The sequence below is a fragment of the Nomascus leucogenys genome, chromosome 6, assembly GCF_006542625.1.
Source record: "Nomascus leucogenys isolate Asia chromosome 6, Asia_NLE_v1, whole genome shotgun sequence".
Classification (NCBI taxonomy): Eukaryota; Metazoa; Chordata; class Mammalia; order Primates; family Hylobatidae; genus Nomascus; species Nomascus leucogenys.
In genome coordinates, this window is record NC_044386.1 from 105004669 (window position 1) to 105017295 (window position 12627).

Sequence of the window (12627 nt, forward strand, 5' to 3'; positions counted from 1 at the left end):
CAGGCACAGATTTGACCAAAGTGTCAGAAGCAAGTGGGAAAGTATTACCAGGGATTAATGGAGTGGGAGTAGGGTGCTCCCAATCACAAAAGGAGCCTTCCAGGGACCCCAGGCGTATTTCTACATGTCTGATTTGTTCTGTAAATTTTGGGCAAGATGGTTCTCTTCTTCAGTCAAATGCCATATTAAAACCAAACCTCTGTAGGAAAGAGTCTTTTCCGCCAACAGTTACAATATAGCTGTCATTGGCATGGTGTTTATTAGGTGCCCTGCACTGTGCTAAGCTCTTAGCATGCATTACCTCCTTTGAGCCTCTCATCTGCTCTGCAAGGCAGGTGCTATTATTGCCCCCAATTTTACTGGAAAACAAATTGAAACTGAAATAAGTTAAGTAACATGCTGGGTTTTAAGTGAGAGAGCTGGGATTTAAACCCTGTCTGATACATGAGCCTCAGCTCTTAAGCCACCACTGGCGTATCTTATACAGTCTATTTCCAGCATTTTATTTCTACAACCATCATATGTAAGACAATCATATGCAGTTAAAGTTTGCTTAAATTTCTTTTCTATCTAAATGGCTTATACACATGGAACAATTTGCTTAATGATAGAGGAGTCTTACACCTCCATCAATTGGCTATTTCCTCTTAAAGGCTAAATATCTATTCCCTCTGCTTTTGAATTCTTTCCCAAAGCGACTTTGTTTTCTATCTTATCCTTACTCATCAACAGCAAGATAAGAACAAAGGTAATGAAATTGGAAGACCTGCTCTGCAAGCCTCCTTCTACCAGATTCCTTGGCGAGTCATTTAACTTTTCTTAACTAAACTTTGACATTTCTTAAAGCATGAATGTCAAGTCTTACCTCCTAGGTTTATTGTGGGCAATAATAAAGCACACACATTGTGTGCTTTGACATGCTATGACATTGTTAATCATTATTAATACAAATACTATGGGATGTCTGGTTGTCTGCTGCAGATCAGATGGTAGAGGCTGGGGAAGAGTCTGGAGATGAGAACGTCCTGCCAATTTCCATCTTTCACAAACTCCATCCTGGGAATAGTAACTAAGACATACCCAAATGAATTCTACTCAAGCCATTTGGATGACAGAACCTGTGGGCTCAAGGGGGATCTTGCAGGGAAGGGATGAAGTAGCATGTCAGGGGACATGGATAACTCTACTAAATATCACCCTCCAAATGCTAGCATGCTATGGGAGAGTTATTCCGGGATGCCTTTGTAGGAGCAGATGCCCAGTGTTGTGTCATGATGACTCCTCCCTCCTGTGGAGATTAGACCTGCCCTACTTCTCTAGCAGGAACCTAAAATTAGATGTGCAGCTGTCCTCCAATGAAGCCCTGTCTCCAGATAGTACTCAGGGCAAGATTTACAACAGAAGCTCCAACCACATACTTGCTAGAGAGAAGGGACATGAAGAGCAATGTCACTAACCCTCTGTGGCTTTGTGCCAGCCCACGGCCCAGGGCAGGCAGCTATTTCAGGCCTCCTCCACTTCCCAAAGACCCACCATGCTGCACACACTTGTGTTGGCTTGTGCCGACTTCCTTCCTTCGGCTCCTCATGAGTCCCATGCTAGTGGGAGCAGTTATAGTCAGACTTAAACTGCTATGATAGCCCACTTGTTGGTCTCCCTTCACTTCAAAGCCATCAGGAATGTGCCTCAGCTTCCCTTTCCAGACTGGTTTCTCATTCCTGCTCTCATCTCTCTTTCCAGCCAGCTATCCCTGAGTGTGGCATTCCCTCTTCTTCCTCGGGTCTCTCCCTTCCTCTTGAATGCCATGCTGCCTTGTGCAGTGGTAGAAGTCTACCCAGTCTCCAGACTTCACTGGATGCCACCTGCTCCATTTCATCAGAGAAAAGGAATCTACTCTCCTCAACCATCCTCCAGAGATTTGTTCAGACCTTCTTTGGACATGCATTCTATTGAATTCTGTACTATATTGGCCTGGGTGTCCTTTCTTCTCCCTAAATTCTGTACTTCCTAAAGTAGAAATCAAATTATATGTATCTTGTTATTTTCCATTCCTCCTAGCCCAGTGCCTAGATAATAATAGGCTCTTAATTAAATTCAAACGAGGCTGAGCATGGTGGCTCATGTCTGTAATCCCAGTGCTTTGGGAGGCCAAGGCGGGAGGACCACTTGAGGCCAGGAGTTTGTGACCAGCTTGGGCAATGTAGATAGACCCTGTCTCTACAAGAAATTAGTTGGGTGTGGTGGTGCACACCTGTAGTCCCAGCTACTTAGGAGGCTGAGGTGGGAGAGTTGCTTGGGCCCAGGAGTTTGAGACTACAGTGAGTCATGGCTATGCCACTGCATGCCAGCCTGGGGGACAAATTGAGATCCTGTCTTAAAAATAAATAAATGAGGGCTGGGTACAGTGGCTCATGCCTGTAATCCCAGCACTTTGGGAGGCTGAGGTGGGTGGATCACCTAAGATTAGGAGTTTGAGACCAGCCTGGTCAACGTGATGAAACCCCATCTCTACTAAAAATACAAAAATTATCCAGGCATGGTGGTGGATGCCTGTAATCCCAGCTACCTGGGAGGCTGAGGCAGGAGAATCACTTGAACCCAGGAGGCAGAGGTTACAGTGAGCCAAGGTCACGCCACTGCACTCCAGCCCATGAGACAGAGTGAGATTCTGTCTCAAAAAAATGAATAAATAAAATTAAATAAATATATTGAAAAGAAATATTTTAATAAAAAAATTATTGGTGAATTTCCTATGTATTAATGAATGAAAGCCAGAATGTACTGAGTAGGTACTATGCAAGGCACTTCATATTGGTTACCTTTTTTCCCCCTGATCCCAGGCTGGCTGCACATGCAGGGTTCTGCCCCATCCAAACATGTCTGAAACATCAGTTGGCACACCTCCCAAGAGCTCTATTGCATGAGGGAATGAGGTGCCTTCTGGGAGAGAACTCATTCTGAGAGACTGCGAAGCAGCAACCACCAGCTTGAAAGGGAGCAAAGTTTCTCTCACTGGAGGGAAGAAAAAAGTTCAGAGTCTTTTCTATTGTTTAGAGTTGTCTGGGGGAACCGACAGAGATTGGAGAAGGGAAAGATCTGAATTGGAGGGGCGTGGGGACAGCATTCACATTAAAACTTTGCCGTCTATTTGAAATAGGCTTCTAGTGTTTGGTCTGTTAATGAACTCAGCTGGGGCTTAAACTTTTCTGGGGGTGCTTTTTATAGAAGTAGGGAGGAGGAAATGACACTGGGCCAGAGTGTACTACCTCTTGCTCGTTTGTTCCACTGTGGACAAGCTTGTTTATCTGCACTAAAGCTGTCTTTGAGCTGTCCAAACTCACTAAGTAGGGAAATTTATTGAGGCAAAGACAGATTACTTGTCTGCGACTGACTCATCTTGTGACCTTAGGAAAGCTTGTGATTACTCCACATCTCAACGCTTTCTGCTGGAGGCTGTCCCTTTGTGCCCTCATTCCCAGGATGGGCCTGAAGATTTTGATAATAATAAGGACCGTTTCCAGTGGCCACGTGCTTGACCTTTTCCAAAGTACAGCCACATCCCCTCTGATCCTTTTGGATTCTCACAGTGTAATATTGAACCCAACCTTTGAAACTGGGTTATCAGATGTTATCATCAGTGTGTCTCCTAGGATTTTAAACTCTGCTGGCTTGCCTTGCTTCATAAATATCATAGCCAATTGGAAATGGGTTGGATCTTCCTAGCAGAGACCGGGTCTTGAAGCCAATTGTATTCTCTGACCATTGCTCCATGCTTCCAGAAAGAGGACTCGGGCTGCCCACAGGCTGGGATGGCTCCCTCACCCCTCACCTTCATTTTCTCTGGAGCTGCCCCAAGGACACAGGAAGTCAGGAAGTGTTTTGCTCAAGACCATGATGGTCTCACCCTCACAGAGGATAACATCTTTAGTATCCCCACCTTCTTAATGCCCTCTCAGGTTTTCAGCAGGAAGGTCATGCTATGATTTACCTCTTCACCCTCAGGGTCAGTCTCATGTTATGAGATTGTGGAGGTCAGAGTACCTGGGCTTAAACACCTTGGCAATGGGAGGAGATGGATATGTTTGGTCTTCAAGCAAGCTTCATAAGCAATTTCTTCACCTTAGTCTGCTGTTGGCTGTCCTAGTAGCTCCTTGTGCTTGGAGTAGTGTTAGGTGATATTCTCCCTCCAAAGGACCAATCTTCCAGGGCCTCCCTGGCCTTAGAATTCTGCCTGAGTGCAGGATTACTGGGCATTACTTTATTGGCAGCCCTTTCTGGTGATTTCATCTTCAATTTATGAGCTAGAAAAAATGTCCTGCTTCTCTTCTCCCTGCCCCCAAATCACTCACTGCCTTTGCCCAAAGCCAGGTCTTCTGGGCTTTCTCCAACCATCACACCATTCCACTTTATCTGATCATAGTAGCTGATAGATAAGTGAGACTCAGCCAGAGCTAATGGATTCCATGAGATCATGAGTGAGTGAGTGACTCAGCTACTCTTCACTGAGACAATGGGAATCCAAGTTACAAGAAACAGGGATTTTTTTTTTTTTCTGTTTCTTAAAATAGTTACTGAATTCCCCCTGGATTTTAATTCCATCCCAGCCCCAACTAAGGGCTTCGTGACTCCCCATTCAACATTAGAGTCTGTGGTCTCCAGGGCATGGCCTCACAGTGGGGCTTCACTCTATGTCTCAGCACTTTCTGCTTGTTCCTTGTCTCCAGAGTACTCCAATTCAAATACCTTGGAACAGGAGCAAAATAATTCCACCCCAGCCTCGCAAGCACTGATACTGGGGACGTGCACCATGAGCTCAACTTACTAACAGAGTGATTATTGCATCTGCAACCTGACTCCAAGCCTGTAGCTGATGGGGAATGAATAGTTTCCCACATGAATTAAGCCTTGGCAACTAGAGTTATAGGGTTAAAGCCCTTTCATCTTCTTAACAAGCCACTGAGCTCTTCCTGATTAGGGCAAGCCATAGACATTCAAGTTGTAGGATCTAAAGTTCGAAGGTCTTAAGGGACCTTCTTATCATCTCCTTCATCTTCAGATGAGGTCACTGAAACCCAGAGAGGCTGAACCAAGCCTTCTACCCTAACTTGAAGGCACCATTTATTACTCCAAGACACTTTTCTGCATATTACAAAACAAACATGCCTTGAATTAGGACTTTTATTTGACAACATTCTATGTGCCTGTCTCAATGTTAAGTGCTAGAGAAATGTTGCTTGGGGACTTCAAGTTGCCGACAGCCTATGCCAACAAGAATGATGTAGTGTATGAGGAAGGCCTTGCATTCTGATCCAGTCTTGGGCTTGTGAAATGACCAGCTCCCTGTCCTGTGGAAATGCCTTTATAATGCCTTTCTCAGAAACGCCCACAGAGCTGAGCAGACAGGGCCTCTGCTTTGGGCTCTGGGCCTCAGGCGACTCTACACTTTGGAGAGTCTTCCCTGAAATGTCTCAGGTATTCTTTTGATGCTTGAGAAGGTCTTGGTCTGGCACTGCCATCCAGGGGGGCTCTAGTCCCTGTTTCTCCCCTTTGGGGTGTTCTGTAATCCCCTGTCACCTGGGTGGTGAACCAGATTCCTTCAGGAGGAGGAGCTCAGGAACTCATCATGCATGTGGGTTGTCCTGATTCAGGTGTGTTGGACTGGTGAGCAGATCTTTCCCATTGCTGGTTCTGTATTTATTCCTGAGGATGACATGCTGGACAGTGAGAAGGGTGCTTGATATGTTGATATTGGATGGATCAAATAACTTACACAGACAGGCCTCCAAAAACAAAACAAGACAAACTTCCCTTGGTCCTTCATATCCTGGGGAGGCCTTACCTGCACCGCTTTCCCCTGATGAGGGTCCTCTACAGAAATTGCATTTCCGCCTTTAACTGCTGAAGCTTGTACAGCTCATACCTCTCCATAGATTTCCCTCAATTTTCCCTCTAGGGACTAGAGGCAGGCTCTAGGAACTTTGACTTGCCATAGAAGTTAATCGTCTTGCCCAGCCTGACTCAGTGAGGAGCTTATGCAAAGAAATTTGTGTTTTCCTGTAAATCACACCTTCCTCACAACACTGTAACCACCTACGAATACGGAGGAAAGGGAGTTTGAGGAACTGGGGGGAGGTACAGAAAGACTCTTATCAGGAGGGACTCTTGTGGTTTCACCTTTTACTTTGAGGGAACTGATATTTCTTTTTTTCTTTTTCTTTTTTTTTTTTTTTTTTTGTGATCAAGTCTCACTCTGTCGCCCAGGCTGGAGTGCAGTGGCATGATCCTGGCTCGCTGCAACCTCCGCCTCCTGGGTTCAAGCGATTCTCCTGCCTCAGCCTCCCAAGTAGCTGGGATTACAGGTGCCCACAACCATGCCCGGCTAATTTTTATATTTTTAGTAGAGATAGGGTTTCACCATGTTGGCCAGGCTGGTCTTGAACTCCTGACCTCAGGCAGTCTGCCTGCCTCAGCCTCCCAAAGTGTTGGGATTATAGGCGTGAGCCACCATGCCTGGCCCGGGAACTGATATTTCTAATAGAATTCTAAATTCTTCAGGGATGGATTCCACACTCAGGCACCACAAATTATAAAGCAGATGGGGGAAGAAAACACACTCTGGTTTTCCTGTGGCGTTGTGAGTGGGTGCAGTGTCTGGAGCAAGTGTACTTGCTTAGCAGAGACAAGCCAACCCAGTTGGCTGGGAAGGAAAGGGTAAAAAGGAGGCCATCACACAAATGTGTAGCCATGGAAAGCTAGCTGCTTTTAGGAGTTTAGGCAGAGATTGTAGGATGAGGACAGATTGAAAGCTTTCTGTCTAAGTTCAATTATAGTGCTATTTTAATATTAGATTTCTATGTGATCATTAGTCATCTTCAACAAAGCTAATGAGAAAAATGGGTAGAGAACAATAAATGGTTATTTAAAAGGAGTGAATTAGTATAAATCAGGTCTGAGTTTCTTTCATATGGTGCATCATAGGTATTCAATAAATGCCAGTTGAATGAATGAACACTGTTGTTTTGGTTTGCCTGATTGTCCTCTTTTAACTATCCATTGATTCATTCAGTAGTATTGTGGGGCTTTTATTATTGTCAGAGATTTGTGGGCATTGAGTTGAAAAGACACAGTCCTTGCCCTCAAGGAGTGTATAGATACATGCACACATTAGCGTGTAAACAAATAAGATTAATGTGATCATGGGGGGGGGATATTTAAGAGGGAGGGTTTCAGTCTGCTCAGGAATTAGCAAGGAGGAACTCACTGAGAGGGCAGCTTTTGATTTGAAATAGGGAAGGAATTTCTGGATGTTAATTTTATAAGAGCACCACATTCTAGGCAGAGGCAGAAGCAAGAGCAAAGACAAAAAAGCATGAAAACAATGAGTAATATGTATCAAGACAAAAAATTCCTATTCCTTAACTCAATTTTTCTTTTCTTAAACTATGTCCTAAAAAATCACTTTGAAATGTGAACTGAGATTAATGTGCAAAAATATCAATCACAGTATTATTTATAATTGGAAATATTATAACCTGAAAAAGCTCAATAATAGGGAAAGCTTTGTAAAAGTGATATATTTCCACATCATATTATGAAGCAACACACAAAAATAGGTTAGGAATGATGTTTGTTGTGGGAAACAGCTTATGATAAAACATTGACTAGAAAAAGTAAGTCTCAAAGTTCAGAGTGATATAATCTACATTCCCAGCAGCATATGCATGTCCATTTAATTGAATCCTCACCAACAATAAATATTACGATTTTTCTAAATTTTCATTACTTTGATTTGTGAGATTGTTGTCTTGATCTAAATTGCATTTCTCTGATTATTGGATAGTTGAATATTTTTACGAGTTTCTCTGTTTTTTATTTCCTCTTCGTGAATTACATATTCCTATTCTTCTATTGTCTACCAAGATATTAGAGTGTTCCCACCTTAAAAAAAAGAACTAGAGATAAGATATATAAACCAATGTTGATGGACATTAGGCAATGAAGGGAAGTGATTCCTGAGAGATAAGCCCTTAAATTCCCCCAGCTCATTGTCTCAGAGAGCTTCTAGATTGCAGTGCAGGGACAATGAACCCACTTGCAGCCCAGCAGACTCCCGGAGTTAAAGAAACATTTGGGAGACAGAGCTGAAGGTCTGGAGAAACCAAGGTGCATAGCATTTGTAGGACAGAGTACTAGAAAGAAAGCTGCACAGAAGGAACACTCTGGAGATCTTCAGGGATTACCCTCAGGTATTTAGTTGGATATGCAAGCGTGCTTATAGGGAAATTAGCCAAAGCCAAGGAAAGACCACCTGAAGGAAATGGAGGGAACAATATCTGACACACACACAGGACTGGAAATAGTACTTGGTTCTGAAAGGCAGACTGGAAAACCTCATGACTCCTGGGACATTGGATAAATTACACAGGATTTTTCCTCAGTAGTGAAGAATAAAGTCATCCCTTGATATTCGTAGAAGATAGGTTGCAAGACCTCTTGTAGATACCAAAATCTGTGGAGGCCCAAGTACTTCATATAAAATATTGCAACAGTCGCATATAACCTATGCACATCCTCCTGTATACTTTTAAATCTTTAAATTACTTATAATACCTACAAATGTAAATGCTATGTAAATAAGTTGTTAGACTGTATTGTTTAGGGAATAATGACAAGGAAAAATCTGTTCATATTCAGCACAGATGCAATGTTTAAAAATATATTGGATCCACAGTTGGTTGAATCCATGTGTGTGGAACCCATGAATACAAAGAGCTGACTGTTGTTACCTCTAGACTGAGTGTTAGCTCTAGACCAGGGCTCTGGTCCTGCTAAACAAATATTAAAAGCAAGACCAGGAATCATAAAACTACTTCCAAGTAAATTAGCTGCATCCCAAGTCAAAGCCTCAGAATATTTATTGGAACACAAAAATATTCAGCACTAAATGAGGTAAAAGTCACAATGTGTAGAATCCAAGAAGAAATTATCAGGCATGCAGAGGAACAGGAAAGTACTACCAATGATGAGGAGATAATTTATTCAATCAAAAACAGAACTGAGATAGATGTTATAATTATTAGGCAAGAACATTAAAGAGCTATTCTAACTATATTTCACATGTTCAAAAATTAACTAATGACACAGAAGATATAAGAAAAACCCAAACTGAACCTCTAGAGATGAAATCTACAGTGTGTAAGAGATAAACACACTGGATTGAATTAAGGAAAATTAGATGTGGCAGAAGAGAAGATGAGCTTAAAAATACAGAAACAGAACATTTCCAAAATGAAACACACAGAGAAGAGATTTGAGAAGAAGAGAGCACTAGTGAACTATGGGGCAACTTCTAGCAGCCCAATACGTATAATTTGAGCCACTGGGGAGAGGAGAGATAGGTAGGGACAGAAAAAAGTATTTGAGGAAATAAAGGCTTAAATCTCTGAAATACAATTAAAATGATAGGGACACAGAAAACCATGTGCATAAGAAACATGAAAAAAACGACTCCAAGGAAAATTGTAATTAAACTTCTCAAAACCAGCCAGGTGTGGTGGCTCATGCGTGTAATCCCAGCACTTTGGGAGGCTGAGTTCGGCAGATTGCCTGAGCTCAGGAGTTCGAGACCCTGGGCAACATGGTGAAACCCCCCTCTCTATTAAAAATACAAAAATTAGCTGGGCGTGGTGGCTCATGCCTGTAATCCCAGCTACTCAGGAGGCTGAGGCGGGAGAATTGCTTGAACCAGGTGGTGAATGTTGCAGTGAGCCAAGATCACACCACTGCACTCCAGCCTGGGCGAATGAGCAAGACTCTGTCTCCACAAAAACAAAAACAAACAAAAAACTCAAAACCAATGACAAAAAAAAAATATTCAAAGCACCCAGGAAAGGAAAAAAGATGCATTATGTATACACAAACAAAAATAAGAATCTAACAGATTTCTTGTTGGAAACAATGCAAGTGAAAAAACAATGGTGCAGCATCTTTAAAGTATGGAATTCTGTACTCAATGAAAATAGCTTTTAAAACTGCTGATGAAATAAAGACTTTTCAGATATACGAAAACTAAAAGACATCATCAACAGCAGACTCTCACTCCAAGAAATATTAAAAGAAAACTTCAGGCAGAAGGAAAATGATATGGGTGGAAAGATGTATCTATTCAAAAGACCAAGGAGTACTAGAAATGAGTAAATATATTTGATTTTAGATTATTATTTTAGTCTCTTTAAAAATAGCTAAGTATTTAAATAAAGGTAATCACAATGTAGTCCGGAATTTATATTTTTTGTAAAGTTAAAATATGTGACAACAAAAGCACAAAGATCAGGAAGAGAGAAAAGTATTCTATTATAAGTGTCTTATGTATTAAATGGTATATTAACAATTAAAGGTAGACTATGATAATTTGAAAATGTATACTAAAGCATCCACTAAAACAGTTAAGAGTTACAGCTAATAAGTTGACAAGAAGGTAAATTGTTATAAAAACATTCAATTCATCCAAAAGAAGCCAGGAAAAGAGGCAAAGATAGTTAAGGAACAGGTGTCACAAATAGACAAAAAATTAACAAGAATGTAGCCTTAAACCTAACCGTACCAATAAGATGTCAATGTTGCATACTCTGTGTAAGGGCAAATATATAATCATATTGATAAACCAGTGACTCAATTATGCTGCGTATAAGAATCACCATTCGCAATTGCAAAAATGTAGAACCAGCTCAAATGCCCACCAATCAACAAGTGGATAAAGAAATTGTGGTGTAAATGTACCATGGGATACTACTCAGCCATAAAAAGAAATGAAATAGTGGCATTCACAACAACCTGGATGAAATTGGAGACTATTATTCTAAGTGAAGTAACTCAGGAATAGAAAACCAAACATCTTATGTTCTCACTTATAAGTGGGAGCTAAGCTATGAAGATGCAAAGCATAAGAATGATAAAATGCACTTTGGAGACCTGGGGAAAGGGTGGGAGGAGTGTGAGGGATAAAAGACTACACATTGGGTACAGTGTACAGTGCTTAGGTGATGGGTGCACCAAAATCTCAGAAATCACCATTAAAGAACTTATTCATATAATCTTCACCTGTTCCCCAAAAACATACTGAAATAAAAAATTTAAAATTGTGCTACATATAAGAAACCCATTTAAAATTTCTTATTGATATATAATAATTATACATGTTTATGGAGCACATGTGATATTTTGATACATTCATACAATGTGTAATGATAAAATCAGAGTGTTTAGGATATCCATCACCTTGGACATTTATCATTTCTTTGGGGAATATTTCAAATCTTCTAGTTATTTTGAAATATATATCGTTGTTAACTATCATCACTTCACTATGCTATTGAACACTGGAACCTATTCCTTCTATCTAACTATGTTTGTACCCACATTAACCGATTTCTCTTCTCCCTTCCCCACTCCCAGCCTCTGGTAACTATCGTTCAACTTTCACCCCCATGAGATCAACTTTTTAGCTCAGACATATGACTGAGAAAAATGTGAGTGGTAGTTGTCTTTCTGTGTCTCGCTTATTTCACTTAACATAATGACCTTCAGATCCATCCATGTTGCTGCAAATGACAGGATTTCATTCTTGTTTAGTGGTGGACTAGTATTCCATTGTGGATATAGACCACATTTAAAAAATCCACTTATCTGTTGATAAACACTTAGGTTGTTCCATATCTTGGCTATTGCGAATAGTGCTGCAATAAACATGGGAAGCAGGTATCTCTTTAATATACTGATTTCCTTTCCTTTGGTTAAATATTCAATAGTGTGATCGCTGGATTGCGTGATAGTTGTATTTTTAGTTTTTTTTTTGAAACTTCCATATTGTTTTCTATAATGGCTGTATAAATTTACATTCTGACAGGGTATACAAGTTCCCTTTTCTCCACATCCTTGCCAGCATCTGTTATTTTTTGTCTTTTTGATAACAACCGTTCTAATTAAAGATTATATCTCATTGTGGTTTTGATTTGTGTTTTCTTGATGATTTGTGATAGTGAGCATTTTTTCATATATCTGTTGGCCACCTGCATGTCATCTTTTGAGAAATGTCTATTTAGATCCTTTGACCACTTTATTATTATTATTTTCCCCATTTAAGCTGTTGGCATTCATCAATACTCTCAGATGTCTCTACCAACATAGGCTTCATCAGAAATCTTTGTCTACTTTTTAATGGAATTATTTGTTTTCTTACTATTGAATTGGGTTCCTTGTATATTCTGGTTATTAGTGCCCTGCCAGAGAGTTTGCAAATATTGTTTTTTCATTCAGCAGGTTGTCTCTTCATTCTGCTGATTGTTTCCTTTTCAGTGCAGAAGCTTTATAGTTTAATGTAGTCCCATTTGTCTGTTTATGTTTTTGTTGCCTGTGCCTTTGGGATCTTAGCCATAAAATCTTTAACTAGACCAACGTTCTGAAGAATTTCTCCAGTGTTTTCTTCTAGTAGTTTCATAGTTTTGGGTTTTACATTTAAGTCTTTAATCCATTCTGTGTTGATTTTTGTATGTGGTGAGAGATAGGGGTCCAGTTTCATTCTTCTGCATATGGATATCCAGTTTTCCCATCATCATTTGCTGAAGAGGG

At 40.8% G+C, this 12627-nt stretch overlaps 1 protein-coding gene and 1 non-coding gene across 2 annotated transcripts in view; one reads left to right on the forward strand and one right to left on the reverse strand.

Annotated features, from left to right (window-relative positions):
• AGBL1 (ATP/GTP binding protein like 1) overlaps positions 1 to 12627 on the forward strand; it is a 518802-nt gene that overhangs the window by 17430 nt on the left and 488745 nt on the right. The window lies entirely within an intron of this gene.
• Positions 12128 to 12200, reverse strand: LOC115835743. The gene has a single exon (XR_004030766.1). It is a non-coding gene; the product is annotated as a small nucleolar RNA SNORD74 (small nucleolar RNA).